This window comes from Paramisgurnus dabryanus, chromosome 2, assembly GCF_030506205.2.
Source record: "Paramisgurnus dabryanus chromosome 2, PD_genome_1.1, whole genome shotgun sequence".
NCBI classification, from domain to species: domain Eukaryota; kingdom Metazoa; phylum Chordata; class Actinopteri; order Cypriniformes; family Cobitidae; genus Paramisgurnus; species Paramisgurnus dabryanus.
In genome coordinates, this window is record NC_133338.1 from 12,096,704 (window position 1) to 12,110,025 (window position 13,322).

The 13,322-nt window shown below is 35.0% G+C and overlaps 1 long non-coding RNA gene across 1 annotated transcript; it reads left to right on the forward strand.

Annotated features, from left to right (window-relative positions):
* The first annotated feature begins 397 nt into the window (after nucleotides 1–397).
* On the forward strand, nucleotides 398–13,072 carry LOC135783752 (uncharacterized). Its single transcript, XR_010545762.1, has 4 exons — nucleotides 398–757; nucleotides 3,157–3,357; nucleotides 12,560–12,652; nucleotides 12,847–13,072. It is a non-coding gene; the product is annotated as an uncharacterized lncRNA (long non-coding RNA).
* Nucleotides 13,073–13,322: the final 250 nt, after the last annotated feature.

Genomic DNA, 13,322 nt, shown 5'->3' on the forward strand with positions numbered 1-13,322 from the left:
CTGGGTATTTTTGAGTTATATGTAAGTATAAAATACATTAAACAATAGTTATACTATAAACTTTTTAATATTTGGACTTTAAAATAAGTAGCTTTTGTTACACACATTGCACATGAACGTCAGAACCAGCCGCCTCACATACGACCTGCGTTTGGTTCTAATGACGCTCTGCTTCACTCCTCAACTTGGTAGAACACATTGTAAAATGTATTGTGAAAAAAAACGATGAGAAATAAAGATGGGAATAGTAAATAAAATTATATTTGACATGAGTTACAAGAATGAATGAAATATTGTTAACAGTCGTGGTGTGCATAACTAGGCAACCACGTTTTCGTTCACGTTGCATGACGTCATCGAAGTACGTCCCAGAACGTGCATACTCTTTTGCTACACCAGGGGTCCCCAACTGGCGGACCCCGGTCCGAATCCGGACCGCGAGATGCGTCCATCCGGACCGCAAAGACTTTTAACACAATAAAATACATAAATAGCAAACGCTATTTAACGTTATTATAAAATCCTATTTATATCAGGCACATATATGGTCAGCCCAGTAGCGCTATATGGGTCCTACATCAACACAGGTTTCGAGTGCGGAGCCAGCGCGAACAGTCACAGACAGGTGTGCAGGGAAGAAAGCAGAGAGCCTCATCTTGCTTGCGAGTCTGTTGCGGTTGTCAAAAGTGGGGACATTAAACACCATTACGAAACTAAACAAAGACACTTTGAAGAAACTTACCCTCAGCAGTCCGAGGTAAGGGTGCGAAAAATAAATGAACTAAAAGCCCAGTATGAGCGACCCACACTCTCTCATTGCCTAACAACGAGCTATGCGTCATCGAGCCATCTATGAGTGTTCACTGAAAATACAGTGGATTTAAGGAAAGCATAACAAGCCCTTTACAGATGGGAAATAGTAAAGGAGTGCGTGGATGCTGAATGTTTGGCTCAACGTATAGTTGCGAGTCAGCATTCTCAACAGTTAACATTATCAAAAGTAAAAACATGTCAAGAATGATCAATGAGCATAGTTTTTTTAACTAGGACTTTTTATTCTTTCGTCTTTTGAACTTATTTACATTTTTATAGACTTAAAGGAACCGTACAAATTAAGAGAGAAATGGTTTCCTGCACTTTTTCAGTTTTCCAAAACTGGCAGTTTACTTTTACATGTGTTTATGAATGCATTGATGATGATCTTTTACCAGTGCAACTTGAAGCAGAAGAGGGTGTTTAACATTCACATTTAGTTAAGTACAGACAATAAATGAGAATGAAGGTAACATGTGATATGATTTGATTAAGCCAGAGAGGTTTGTATTCATTGATTGTGATTGTAATTCTCAGTTTAGCAGAAAAGAGCACGTTAGTTTTCCTTTTAAGTTGTTATGTGGAAATGAATGTGTGTTTTGCAGATTTAGAGATGAATGCATTTTGCACTGTTCCCTTCATATTTTTGTCAGACATTGTTATTGGATAAATTTAGATATTTTGTACCAAGCAACTGAAAGGACATACAGTAACAGAACAGCATTAAAATGAAATCCATTTTGTGAAGGATTATTTATGCTTATACATATGAAGAAACATTATTCAATATGCTTGATAACACTATATTTTGTTCAATAAAACAAATATTTACACTAATTTCTTTAGTCTGGCGAAAGCGGTCAATTTATGATTTTACGTCCGGACCTCGGCTGGTGCGGAGGGTTCATTTACTGGACCTCCACCAATTTTAGTTGAAGACCCCTGTGCTACACACTCAAAAGTATGTACATTTTCCTCACAAAAACAGTACATACTTTTAGGTCGTAGTATAAGTAGGCGAATTGGGACTCAGCAACTGTTTGTTTTCTGGCCTGTTCAGTTAAAGTTTTCCCCAGTGATTAATGATTTTACATTTGCTATGTTTGGAAAATATCCTTTGGTTAATTGTGGTCGGGGCAAGGATGATATTTTTGGAATATGTGTTAGACCCTACTTCCCTGTTTTTAGTATCACTTCCCCTTATGTTGTTTGGTAAATTAATCATACAATTATTGGCTAGACGGATTCGTCAATGTTTTGATCACAAGATTGTGCCAGACATAACCCAGGTGACTAACGTTTCCTTTTTGCATCCTATAAAATGTGAAGGATGTCTAATAAAATTTGGTCTATGATTGACCGGCATTTGGTGTCAGTATCTTTCATGATCCTCTGATATCAGATTTCTCTGCTGCTCACCTCAGATCCTCACCTAACAACCTAAGTACCGAACTTGAAAGAAAATCTCATACTCTTAGACCTGCTTAGAATTAGATTCTAACAGTAGGACACTTAAGTTCTTTTACTTTTGCATTCCAAACAAAATGAGAATGGAAAGATGTTTGCTCTTATTGTCCATAGTTCAAAGTGCAGTGGCATAATTTAGTAATGTATAGTGGTTTTCTTTAACCACAATATATAGTGATAACTGAGACACTGAATTATGAAACGGCACTTCGGATTAAAATAAGGAAACAGGAAAACTGAGGCTAGGTAAGCCTCAGAGTGGGGATTATGACGAAGTTTGTTTTAATCCGAATATAAAGGAATTAAAAATCAGAATTGAGCATTAATGTTTTTCAGTGTGAACGAAGTCTTTGTTCATCTGTGGAACACAAAGAAAGGTGTTTTTATAGCAATATGAAAATATTAACAGGTTACATGATGAACAGAATGTAGGATTTTATTCACAACATTAAATATGAACTAAAAGTTAGTAATTGATGCCAGAATGTTTATTTTAGGGTCAACTGTCCCTTTAGTTCAGTTTCCGTCTTCTACTATTATTAAAGGGGACATATCATAAAAATCTAACTTTTTCCACATTTAAGTGCTATGATTGGGTCCCCAGTGATTGTATCACCATAGAAAATGTGTACAAGAACAACCCATTAACTTTCTAACATTCTCTCCAAGCATGTAAAAAATAGGTAATTTAAATTTGTCTCTCCTTGTGATGTCAGAAGGGTACAATACCGCCGCTTAATCTGCACTATCTAACCACTTTAGTTAAAAACTCGTCATTGGAAGGGAAGCGTTTTCTCTTGATTGACGATTCAATGTTAACTCGTCAATGGCAGGGAAAGAGTTATTGTATTCTAATGTTGTTTTTTATCTTTGCAGAATAACTCTGTCACGGACTTGATGAACCCAGTGTCCTTGGATTACGCACACAAAAATGTGAACATTTTAAGAAAACCAGAACTGTGTTGGACTCCATTTTCACACTGGAAGAAATGACAACATGCTCTGTCACAGGAAAAAAAGGATTTGTTGGTAAACAAAGGCAGAGCCTTTATAAAGATAAAGTGAAGCTAGTTATAGGTAAGCATGTTACAATCTTGTTAATGCTGGGCAAATTATATCGTATCATCTTCTTTACACACAAATAATATTAATTATTTAATTACTATGCTTAGTAATTAGTAATTTAGAATGAGGTCATACACCAATACAAATATTAGTATTTACTGAGGACTAATCAATGAAATAGTTTACCATTTGTACTTCTAAACCCTGGGTAAACGGAATTGTAGGATTCATGTTTCACTTTGCTCATGTTTTAAACCAGGGTTAAGATATAACCCTGGATATTCATAATCTGACATTTCACATTGTACTACCATTCTTATTTGCAGTGTAATTAGTAGTGATTGGAAAAATACTGCAGTGTCACACTGACTGAATAAAAATAGTGCACTACCACTTTAAATAACTGCATGACTTGTGTTTAGGCTTAAGGAAGAAAATAGTTTACTTTGTAAATCCTTCTTGGCCATTTTACTTCTAGGACCGTTTTTACTCCAGTTCAAGTTTTTCTAGTCACCTTTAACAGTATTTTTTACTTTTCTCTCAAACGGTAAAATGACTGTTGACACAGCTTGTGATATGAGGCACGCACTCTTCAGTTTTTGTTAATGTACACACAGTGCATGATGTAAGGTACACAGTTTCTGATTGGATGTCTGATAAGTTTTAACATTCTTAATCCCACTTTGTTTCACACAATGTGCAGATAACCCCACAAAAATGCTGTTAACATTGATTCAGAGCAGGGTTTTATGACCCCTGGTAAAATGTGTGGATAATTCCGCTTCTAAATTACAGGTGTGAAACGCCCCTTTACCCAGGGTTAAATGCAGGGTTAAGAAAGATAATAACCTACAGATGTGGCCTTTAAAAACGCGCGTTTTCTCCCGCGGCATTCGCCAAATCGTCTTGCGGAGTCACGCAGAATTCTGCAAGTGTTTTCGGGGGGGCTACTTTCCCTTTTCCCTTAATGTGTTTCGCTTCACAGAAAATCCACCAGGTGGCGCATAAAAAACTAAATTTTTATATGCGTTGTCATTGCGGTTGTTTCCAGAAGTTAATAAGGGCATTGCTGAATATTTAACATTTCTATTAAAACAGCAAAGTGACGTCAACCCCTTCTTGCCAGCATAACAGCGCATACATATATTAAGATGACTGTACGTGCAATAGGCATTTATACTAAGTGCAACAAAGAATTTAGTGTGAGCCTAATACACTTAACTCTATTTACAATGAATATCTTAATTATTTGTGTTGTCGAATTTTGACACCGTTTCATTGTTTGTTCGAAATATTAATAATTATGTCAGTTTTTCTAAAAGTATTAATATTTTAAAGAGATTCATGTGGTATAAAAATACATGTTTTAAAGTTATAAATGTTGTAAAAATATATTAGTATTATTGTTCTTAATATATTAAGAACAATAATATGACACATGTATATTGCGCTAAATTGATTTACATATGGAAAGAGGAATTCTTCTCAACCACCACCAATAAAGTTTAAAAAATATTCTTTAGAAAAACGGCGTTTAAACCCACGCAGAGCGAACAAGAAAACATGGGCCTATGCTTACATACTGTACAGTGGGCATATGATATCTTTATTTAGTTTTACATATTTAAAACTTTAAAAATACCTTTCTTGTGCATATAGGCAGTCAGTGTTATGATTTTTTTTAATCCTTTCAGCCGTTATTCATAACAGTAAAAATATTCAGTGGCTTTGTAAATATACTACTAAAATAATGGATTAAAGTAACTTTATAAAATCTCTTAATGTCACTTATGTATTTTTTAGTTGGTCAAAACAAAATAAATGGCTAGAAATAGAACAGACATTTTAATTTAAAATGTACATATATTATAGGCGTATATTATAGGTCCTTCCAGATATCTTATCTCAGACGTTCGCAGTCAACACTTTTAAAACTTATTTATATAAAATCTAATTTATAAATTAAGAAACAAAGTTTTAAGTTAAGACAATAATAAATATGTTTATTTTTATTGAAAGAAAAACGTAGAAAATGTTATTATGGGTATAGTTGATGCAAATAAAGTGTGCAGTATACAAAAAATGCAAACAAATTATTTCTAAAAGTGGCAAGATTTAAAAAAAAAAATAAAGGTGGTATAAAGAAAGACATGAGAAAAGTAGAGGTATGCAAAAGAGCACAGTTTAGTTATTGTTAATTAAAGCGGTTTTATACACCTTTGTTTGAATCGACAAGCATTTTATTCGCCACTTTCAACACATTTTGTGATTGATTTACTGATTTATTACAGAAAATTGTTGTCAGAAGCAAAGCTATTGTACAAAGCATCTTTATATGTATGTTTTAAAGTTAAAAATGTTGTAAAAATATATTAGTATTCTTTTATATTAATAATATAAAATTATTCTGCAATATAAATTATTCTCAACCACCACCAATAAAGTTTAAACATTATTCTTCAGAAAAAAAACGCGTTTAAACCCGTATTGCGTGGAGCGAACAAGAAAACATATGCTTACATGCTCATTCGGCATATGATATCTTTTTTATTTAGTTTTACAGTTTTAAAAGTGGCAAAAAGTTCTTAAAATCTAATGAATACTGGTTTTGTAAAATGTATATAACTGCAGATGCGTGCGTGGGATCCGGGCAGGTATCCTTTTCCTCCAGACCTTGACGCATGGTCGCGGGAAGGCGAGAAATATATTTTTTTAAGTAAAAATATTTTGCACAATTGATATATTACTTACGAATATTTTAGGAAATTATTTTTGACACAGGTAGGTTATTACGTGTATTTTGGATTTTAATTTCATTACTGTCTGTGCCTATCCGTGGCATCATCCGAGCGCACTTTCTTTGCCTTGCGTCTTTTGAACACATTGGTACGCAGCACCATGACCCAGAAAAGACTCACACACCTTTCCCTGATGCATGCCCACACAGAAATACTGAACTCCCTGGACATTCGTCCCCTTGCTCATGAGAGACTTTGGAATCTCTATTACCGCAATGCGCGACGCGAGTTTTTTCTGCTCGAGTAAAGAGCGCGTTGATAATATGCGTATTAACGGAATGACAACGCGGGTTTGTTTATTACATACATGGATGCGCAGCAGCACAAAAACACTTTTTAATATGAAAAAAGGATTAAAATGTAACAGATTATTATTGAGTCTCTTGGACATAAATGATGACCAATTATGAGACGTTAGAAGGCTTAAAGAGCTGCTTCATCTGTAGCTAAGTAAATAAATGCTTTGCTTTAAACAAATCTACTTTTAAATGTTTTTTTTTTTTTAAATGCTACCAAACGGATTTGTATATAATGACTCTGCACCTGTAGATATGGTGAGATGAGAAAACATTTTAAGTAATGCTTTAAAAAAAAACTTTTTGCTGTCCAAGTGCTGAAATGGCTCTCCACACGTTTGTAAATTCTTTATCTTTTGTTTGTAACAAATAAAGTATTTTTACAGTACAAACCTTATATAAAGCCTATTCTAAAAATGTAATTACACACCATGTATTTCTTTATAAAAGTATACAATTTCAGAACTAAACCCATCATTATTTTTGTTCAAATTATGAATTATTTATACGTTTAAAAAAGACAGTAATAGTACTATTTAGTAAAAAAAAGATATATATAAAAATATACTAGGTATGTTAATGTGAGAATATTTTACATCTGTTAATCGACGTGTGATCCTAACTTAAAAACGAAAGTAAAATATGTTCGTCCGCATGGACATTGAAAATTGTGAAGTTTAATTAATATTATATGTTGTAATAATATTATATGTTGTATGTAAATTGTAACGAAAGTAATTCCCCCTGGTATAAGTATTTTTGCTTCTGATTAATAGCGCATATTCATCTGAGAACTGATGATGTCTGTGTGTTTCAGACCCTGGCTGTGTGCCCTGAAGTGTATATGACAATAAAGTAGTAAATCTCAATGTATTTATTTTTAAAATGTATTTTAAATAGGCCTATAGGCTCATAGGTTTTTTGGTTAAAAAAATTCACAGCACCCCCTGTTCAAAATGACTTCCAGCGGCCCTGCCTTGACGCTTTGTGTGTTCGACTTTAAATGGTGCGGCGCTGACTGGTCGGCGTATGACATCAGAGTACCGCGAGAGCAAAGGTAAGTCGGACCATTTGTAACATTTCGACTTGCTCTCGCGGTACTTTGATGTCTTCGTTGCCGAACTGTCTGCGCAGCGCCACATAGAAACGCCCTTTGACTCTTTAAGGCAAAGTACCAGCAACATGAGAAGTGGTGGCACGCAAAATAAAGTGAAGGTACACAGTATGCTAAAATATAAAGTGTCTGTACTGCGAGCACTGGTTTAGTTATTTACATCGTGAGTTGCTCTTTCACCATTGTGCGCCCGCGCACTCGCTCTGTAGTTTGTAGCTCGCGCTCCGGCTTCGATAAACAATGCCCGTTTCTCAATACCAAGTAGGGGAGAGTGGGGCAAAGTGAACCAGTGGGTAAGTTGACCCACCCCCTTTATCTAGGCAACCATTCAGATTTGTAGCCGTGTGACCACAAATACAGGTAGCAACCATAATTTATATTTGGCTATGTTAAAGAGAAGGACAAATAAAAAGAGTTATGATTAAAGTAGGATTTTTTTAACAAAAAAAAAAAAACAGTTTTTATCCTATCAAAGTAAAATTTATACATACCAGGTATAAAGGCTGTTATGTTAAAGTAGATTTATCCAGGTCTAAATATTCATACCATAAATATTGGTGATAGGCTAATGATTTAGCTAAAGATTAGCCTGAATTACTAAGCTAGGCAGTTTCCCAGAACGGTGGCTGTGGGGCAAAGTGATCCAGATGGGGTAAACTGAACCAGGGGTTCAACCCCACCATGAGGCACTGTAACCATTGAATATGTTTCATAAAAAAAAAATTCTGTGTAGTGTGAACTGATTTGTTCATTTTTAAACATTTTAGAAAACATATCATGCTAAGACATTACAATATTAATTATTTTTTATGCATTTGGCGTTTTGCAGGTCCACACTGAAAAAACAAACATACCACTCAGAAACGTCCATTGACAATCTCCAAACAATAAGTTGTTCCTCAAAATCTGTATTTTCATCTGATACAGACTCAAACATGAGTGGATGACATCAGAGTACCGCGAGAGCGATTTAAAACCAACCTCCTCCGCTTTATTTCTCGCGGTACTCTGATGTCATCTGCTTGTCGGTTCTTGTGGCGCTGCGTAAAGTTGACCACACCTAAAAAATGTACTGCTAAACTCGACAGAAATGCTCTGTATACCAGCACCTCCTTTATTAATTGTATAGCAGGAAAAGTTCTATTTTACTTCTCAGCGTGATAAATAGCTTACAAGGTTTGGTGTGTGAGCGTGTGAACTGACAGAAATGCGTGTGTCTCATAGTGGGACTTGAGAGCCTAGGTTATATCAACATATGTCAAATTAAGTTACCTGATATCCACTTAATTTTATAAGTTATAAACATTCATTTAAAATATTATACAGCGTATGTATTAGGCCTATTTGCTTAAATTGCATTTTAACAAAGAAACTGCAAGGGTTGGAATTAAAACCCAACACGCTGGTGAAAACTGGATTAACCGGTTTTCTTTTGATTCCCTGATGATGAGGTGATCGATTAGCATTGGGGGTTGGCAAAGAATTGGCAGACCTAGGGTTGGGTGGTTTTTAATTTCTTGACTCTGTGTCACTGTAGCTGCTAAAACAAGCAGCTAAACCATGTACAATTAATTACATTTTGGAATTAACTTCCTTCATGTCTTTTTATTTATACACTGTAAAAAATATTTTCTGAATTTTTAAGTAAAGTTAGCATTAAATATGTTTTACAAACAATTGGTTTACAAACTCTGGGATGTTTGTGATTATCATCATTCAGAAAAGTGGTGCTTGTGTTTAGACTTGTGTTTTACGTGATTAAATCAGGAAGATTACATTAGTTTCTTTTCAGTGTAGAACAGTTTGTAATCAAAATGCAGAAATATAGTATATTTATAAACATCGCTGAAACAAAGAGTGAATTAAAATTAAAAAAATAATAAAGTTAAAGCTGCTGATAATTTTGTTTATATTTACTAGCATTTTCTGAGTGAAAATTTTTTAGATTTTGTTAAGTAGCCTAAATCCTACTCCAATTTATTTCAGTGTAGGTTTCTCATTTTTATCAGCTTTCTTTTGCTTTTCAAAGGGCCGTCTACCTTTGCTACCGCCAGTGCTTTAATGTGGGCCGGTAGGCGCCAGTACTCAGTACCGCCACTTCCAAATATAGCTCTTGAGCGTACCACCATCTCTCCCTGCGCCCAGAACGTACTGTTAGCGTACCAGTCCAGAACGCTCATTTGCACATCTGTTTAAATCAGAGGCTTAATTTAATCCTTTGGCTGCGCTGCCGCTTTTCAAAGCGCCCTTCACAATGCAAGCTACCTAATTCGTCCCACCGAGAGCAGAGACTACATTACCCATACACCTTTGAGTTTTACAAGTTAAAAGCGCATGCGTAGCTTTTGCTGCTGTCAATAAGCTAGTTCGACTTCATGCGGCGCCCCGACAGCCGCAAGACGTCACAGTATCGCGAGAGCGAGGCGAAATATGATTTCTTGAATCATTCTCGCGGTACTCTGACGTCATCCGGCTGTCGGTTCTTGCGGCGCCGCATGAAGTCGAACAAGCATAGTGTTAACAACGTGGTTCGGAGAGGTGTGTGAAACGCGCAACCATAGCTGCTCTGTTAAAATGAAAATACAATGAATACTTAATATGCCCTCCTGGTTTTAGACTCTGAGGAGTAAAAGAACAAGGTCAGAATCAGAGGGCTCTCGCTGGCTGACATCCCACCAAGCCAGAATGATATCGCTGCAGGTCAGATGCAAGCTTTTTCCAATACCCTTTTGTAGGTACGTGACAATCTCTGCTGTCGCGTTTGTCAGCTTGGTTCCCCTCGACGCAACTTCGGATTTCCTCAGACGATGTGCAGTGTAAAAACATTATTGAAATTGTATTAGGCTATACATACTTGCTAAACTACAAGTGAACGAAATTTCAATGAATTTGAACGACGCGCACAGGAGTTTTATCACTCGCAAAATGGAAAACAATGGGACAAAATAAAGTGATGACTTTCGAGTTTCAAATGGCCAATATTTTGTTATTCTTGAACCCATAGACATGGTCTTGGTGTCCAGAGAGTATCTTTGCCCGACAGCGACAACATGTTATTAAAAAATAAATTACATCATTATGGATAAAGGAGTGCTTGCAGAATATATATATATATATTTGAGAATGCTTATCAGTACTTTTTTGTTTCTTAAACTTTAAAGATGAATATTCTCCTTTAGAGATTGGCAATTTTCAGCAATAGCACATTATATTCAAAATTTTGAGCTCATAAAAAAGATTTTTCGCTTATTTAAATGACTTTTTTATGTTTTTATGCACGTTTAGTTTTGGTGCAATTTCATCAAAAGCTTGTAATTAGGAAATACACACAACATGCTTAACGTATATTTTCTATATGTTAAAAATGTTGTAAAAATTGCGTATTCTTATATAATAAGAATAACAATATGATATATTTATATTGCGCTCAAAATTATTTAGAATTGGAAAAAGGAATTCTTCTCAACTACCACCAATAAAGTTTTAAAATTCTTCTTTAGAAAAACGGCGTTTAAACCCACGTGCACCGAACAAGAAAACGTATGCTTACATACAGTCCGTGTATGATATCTTTTTTATTTAGTTTTACATATTTTTATTTATATGCATTTAATAATAGTCTACCGTAAGGTCATAATGTACACACTGTTAAAAATTATTCAGTGGCTTTGTAAATATCTCTAAAATAAATGATTAAAGTAACTTATTAAAGATTAAAGATTTTTTTAGTTGGAAAATAAATTACTAAAAATAGAACAGATATTTTGTGTAAAATGTACATATATTATTTGATGTATACGCCTTAATAATATAAGTATTACATTTACAGATTATTTTAGTCAATATATTTAAAAAGGTCAGAGTAATATATTTAAGTTTTTAAAACTGTAATAATTGCATATTTCAAATTATTATTATTTCTATTTGACATCAAAAATGTGTAAGTTTTACGCCTAACTTAAAGTATGATTTACTTATATTTTCACATTGATATTATTTAAGTAAATGTAGGCAAAAAATAAATTAATAATAAGTAGAAAAAATGTCAATTTTAAACAATCACATAGCCAACGGTTTTTAATTAGCAACAAAGAAACTGCGCATTTTGCCGATGACAAACACCTCAGAAACTCCTCGAATCACTCACAATATGATTTTATTTCCTTAGTACAAAAGTATAACATATTATACAAATTCTCAGTGAAATGTATTAAACACCATTGCATACTTTTTATCGTGTTTCATACCATGTAAAGGGAAACATGATAATATAAAAAGTAGCCTACTGTTCAGTAATGCAGAAAAGCGCAACACAACCATGTTAAAGCTATTAAAACGTTCGGATGCAAAAATGAACTAAATGTAAAATTAGATAAACTAGTTAATGATATTGCGTAAATGCGCTCGGTCTCTTAAAAGGTCTTCGCGAATTATTTTGTTATAAGACTCGATTATCATACATCACGTCTCTTCTACTGTAAGTACACGGAAAAAATAAGACAAATGATGCGCGTTTGAGTCGGATTTTTATGAAGAATATGTGACTGTTTATGTAACTGGCAAAAGAAAACTTCGCCAACAAAATGTTTGCCAAAAAGCATGCATTTGTATGACATCAAAGTCTATCGCCTATACATCGATAATCCGTGTCATGTTACTTCAATATCATACAGTATACGCTCAGCATGAAGTCGAGCACACACATTGTCGTCAGTATGGCCTACATGAAACACCCCTGCCCTCTACAGGTTTTATATTTCCTGCGTCCCCCACCGAACCACCCTTCTGCGGGATCTCGCAGAATTTCGGAAGTCTCCGCGGCATTCTGCTCTCAGAGACGCGCATTTTTAAAGGCCACATCTGTAGGGTTAAGCAAAGTATGTATTTAAAGTTTTATTGATAGCCTATTTTACCGGGGTTGTAGTACTCCTATAATTAGCCTTTTTTTAGATTCTAAGTCCAAGGTTGTTTATATATTGTACTATAACTCATTTAATTTCTTACAGACCATGTAAAGAAAGTTTACAGAGGCATTGGTGACTCAGAGATCAAAGTCTGCATAGAACAGAAATTAGAAGACCTGAGGAGACGAACTGATCGTAAGTTTTATTTGTTCTAAGATAAATGCATTTTAGTAAGGGGCTTTTGTAATTGGGACACATGCCACCTCGTGGAAAACAGAGGAAATATGGATTAATATAAAAACTCGTCATTGGCAGGTGTTACGTCCGTATGTCATCTGGTTGTGTTTTCCCTCCGTCTCTCCCTCATTTTCTCTTTTAATGTTTCCCAGACGCCGCCATTGGCTAACATCCCTGTCAGTTTCCACCCCTGCCACTGACGTCACTTCCCGGTCCAGAGCTGTAGGCACTGAAAGTTACCACCGGCTTGGCTGTACAGTCAAGCCCTGTACCTTCTCATGTCTCGTTACCAGCCGATGTTCCTTTGCCAACGTTTTATGTTAGTAAGCATATAGCTCTTGTTCCACCGTTAACCAGTCAGCGCCAGCGTTTTCATGATTTTCACCAAAGTTTAATGCCTTCCAGAAAATGTTCTTCTTTAAATATATAAACATACAATATACCAAATGAAAGAACAGACCCTCCGCTTTCAAACAAAAAAAACCTGTTTCATCCTACCTTCAGTGGTTCTTTTGTAATCAGCTTTTGAATATGCGTAGGTTTCTGCAAAAACACCACATTTTGAGCAGAAAGCAGAGGTAATTCCATTTTTGTGATGGACTTTTCATAGAGATCCCATTCAGAGCGA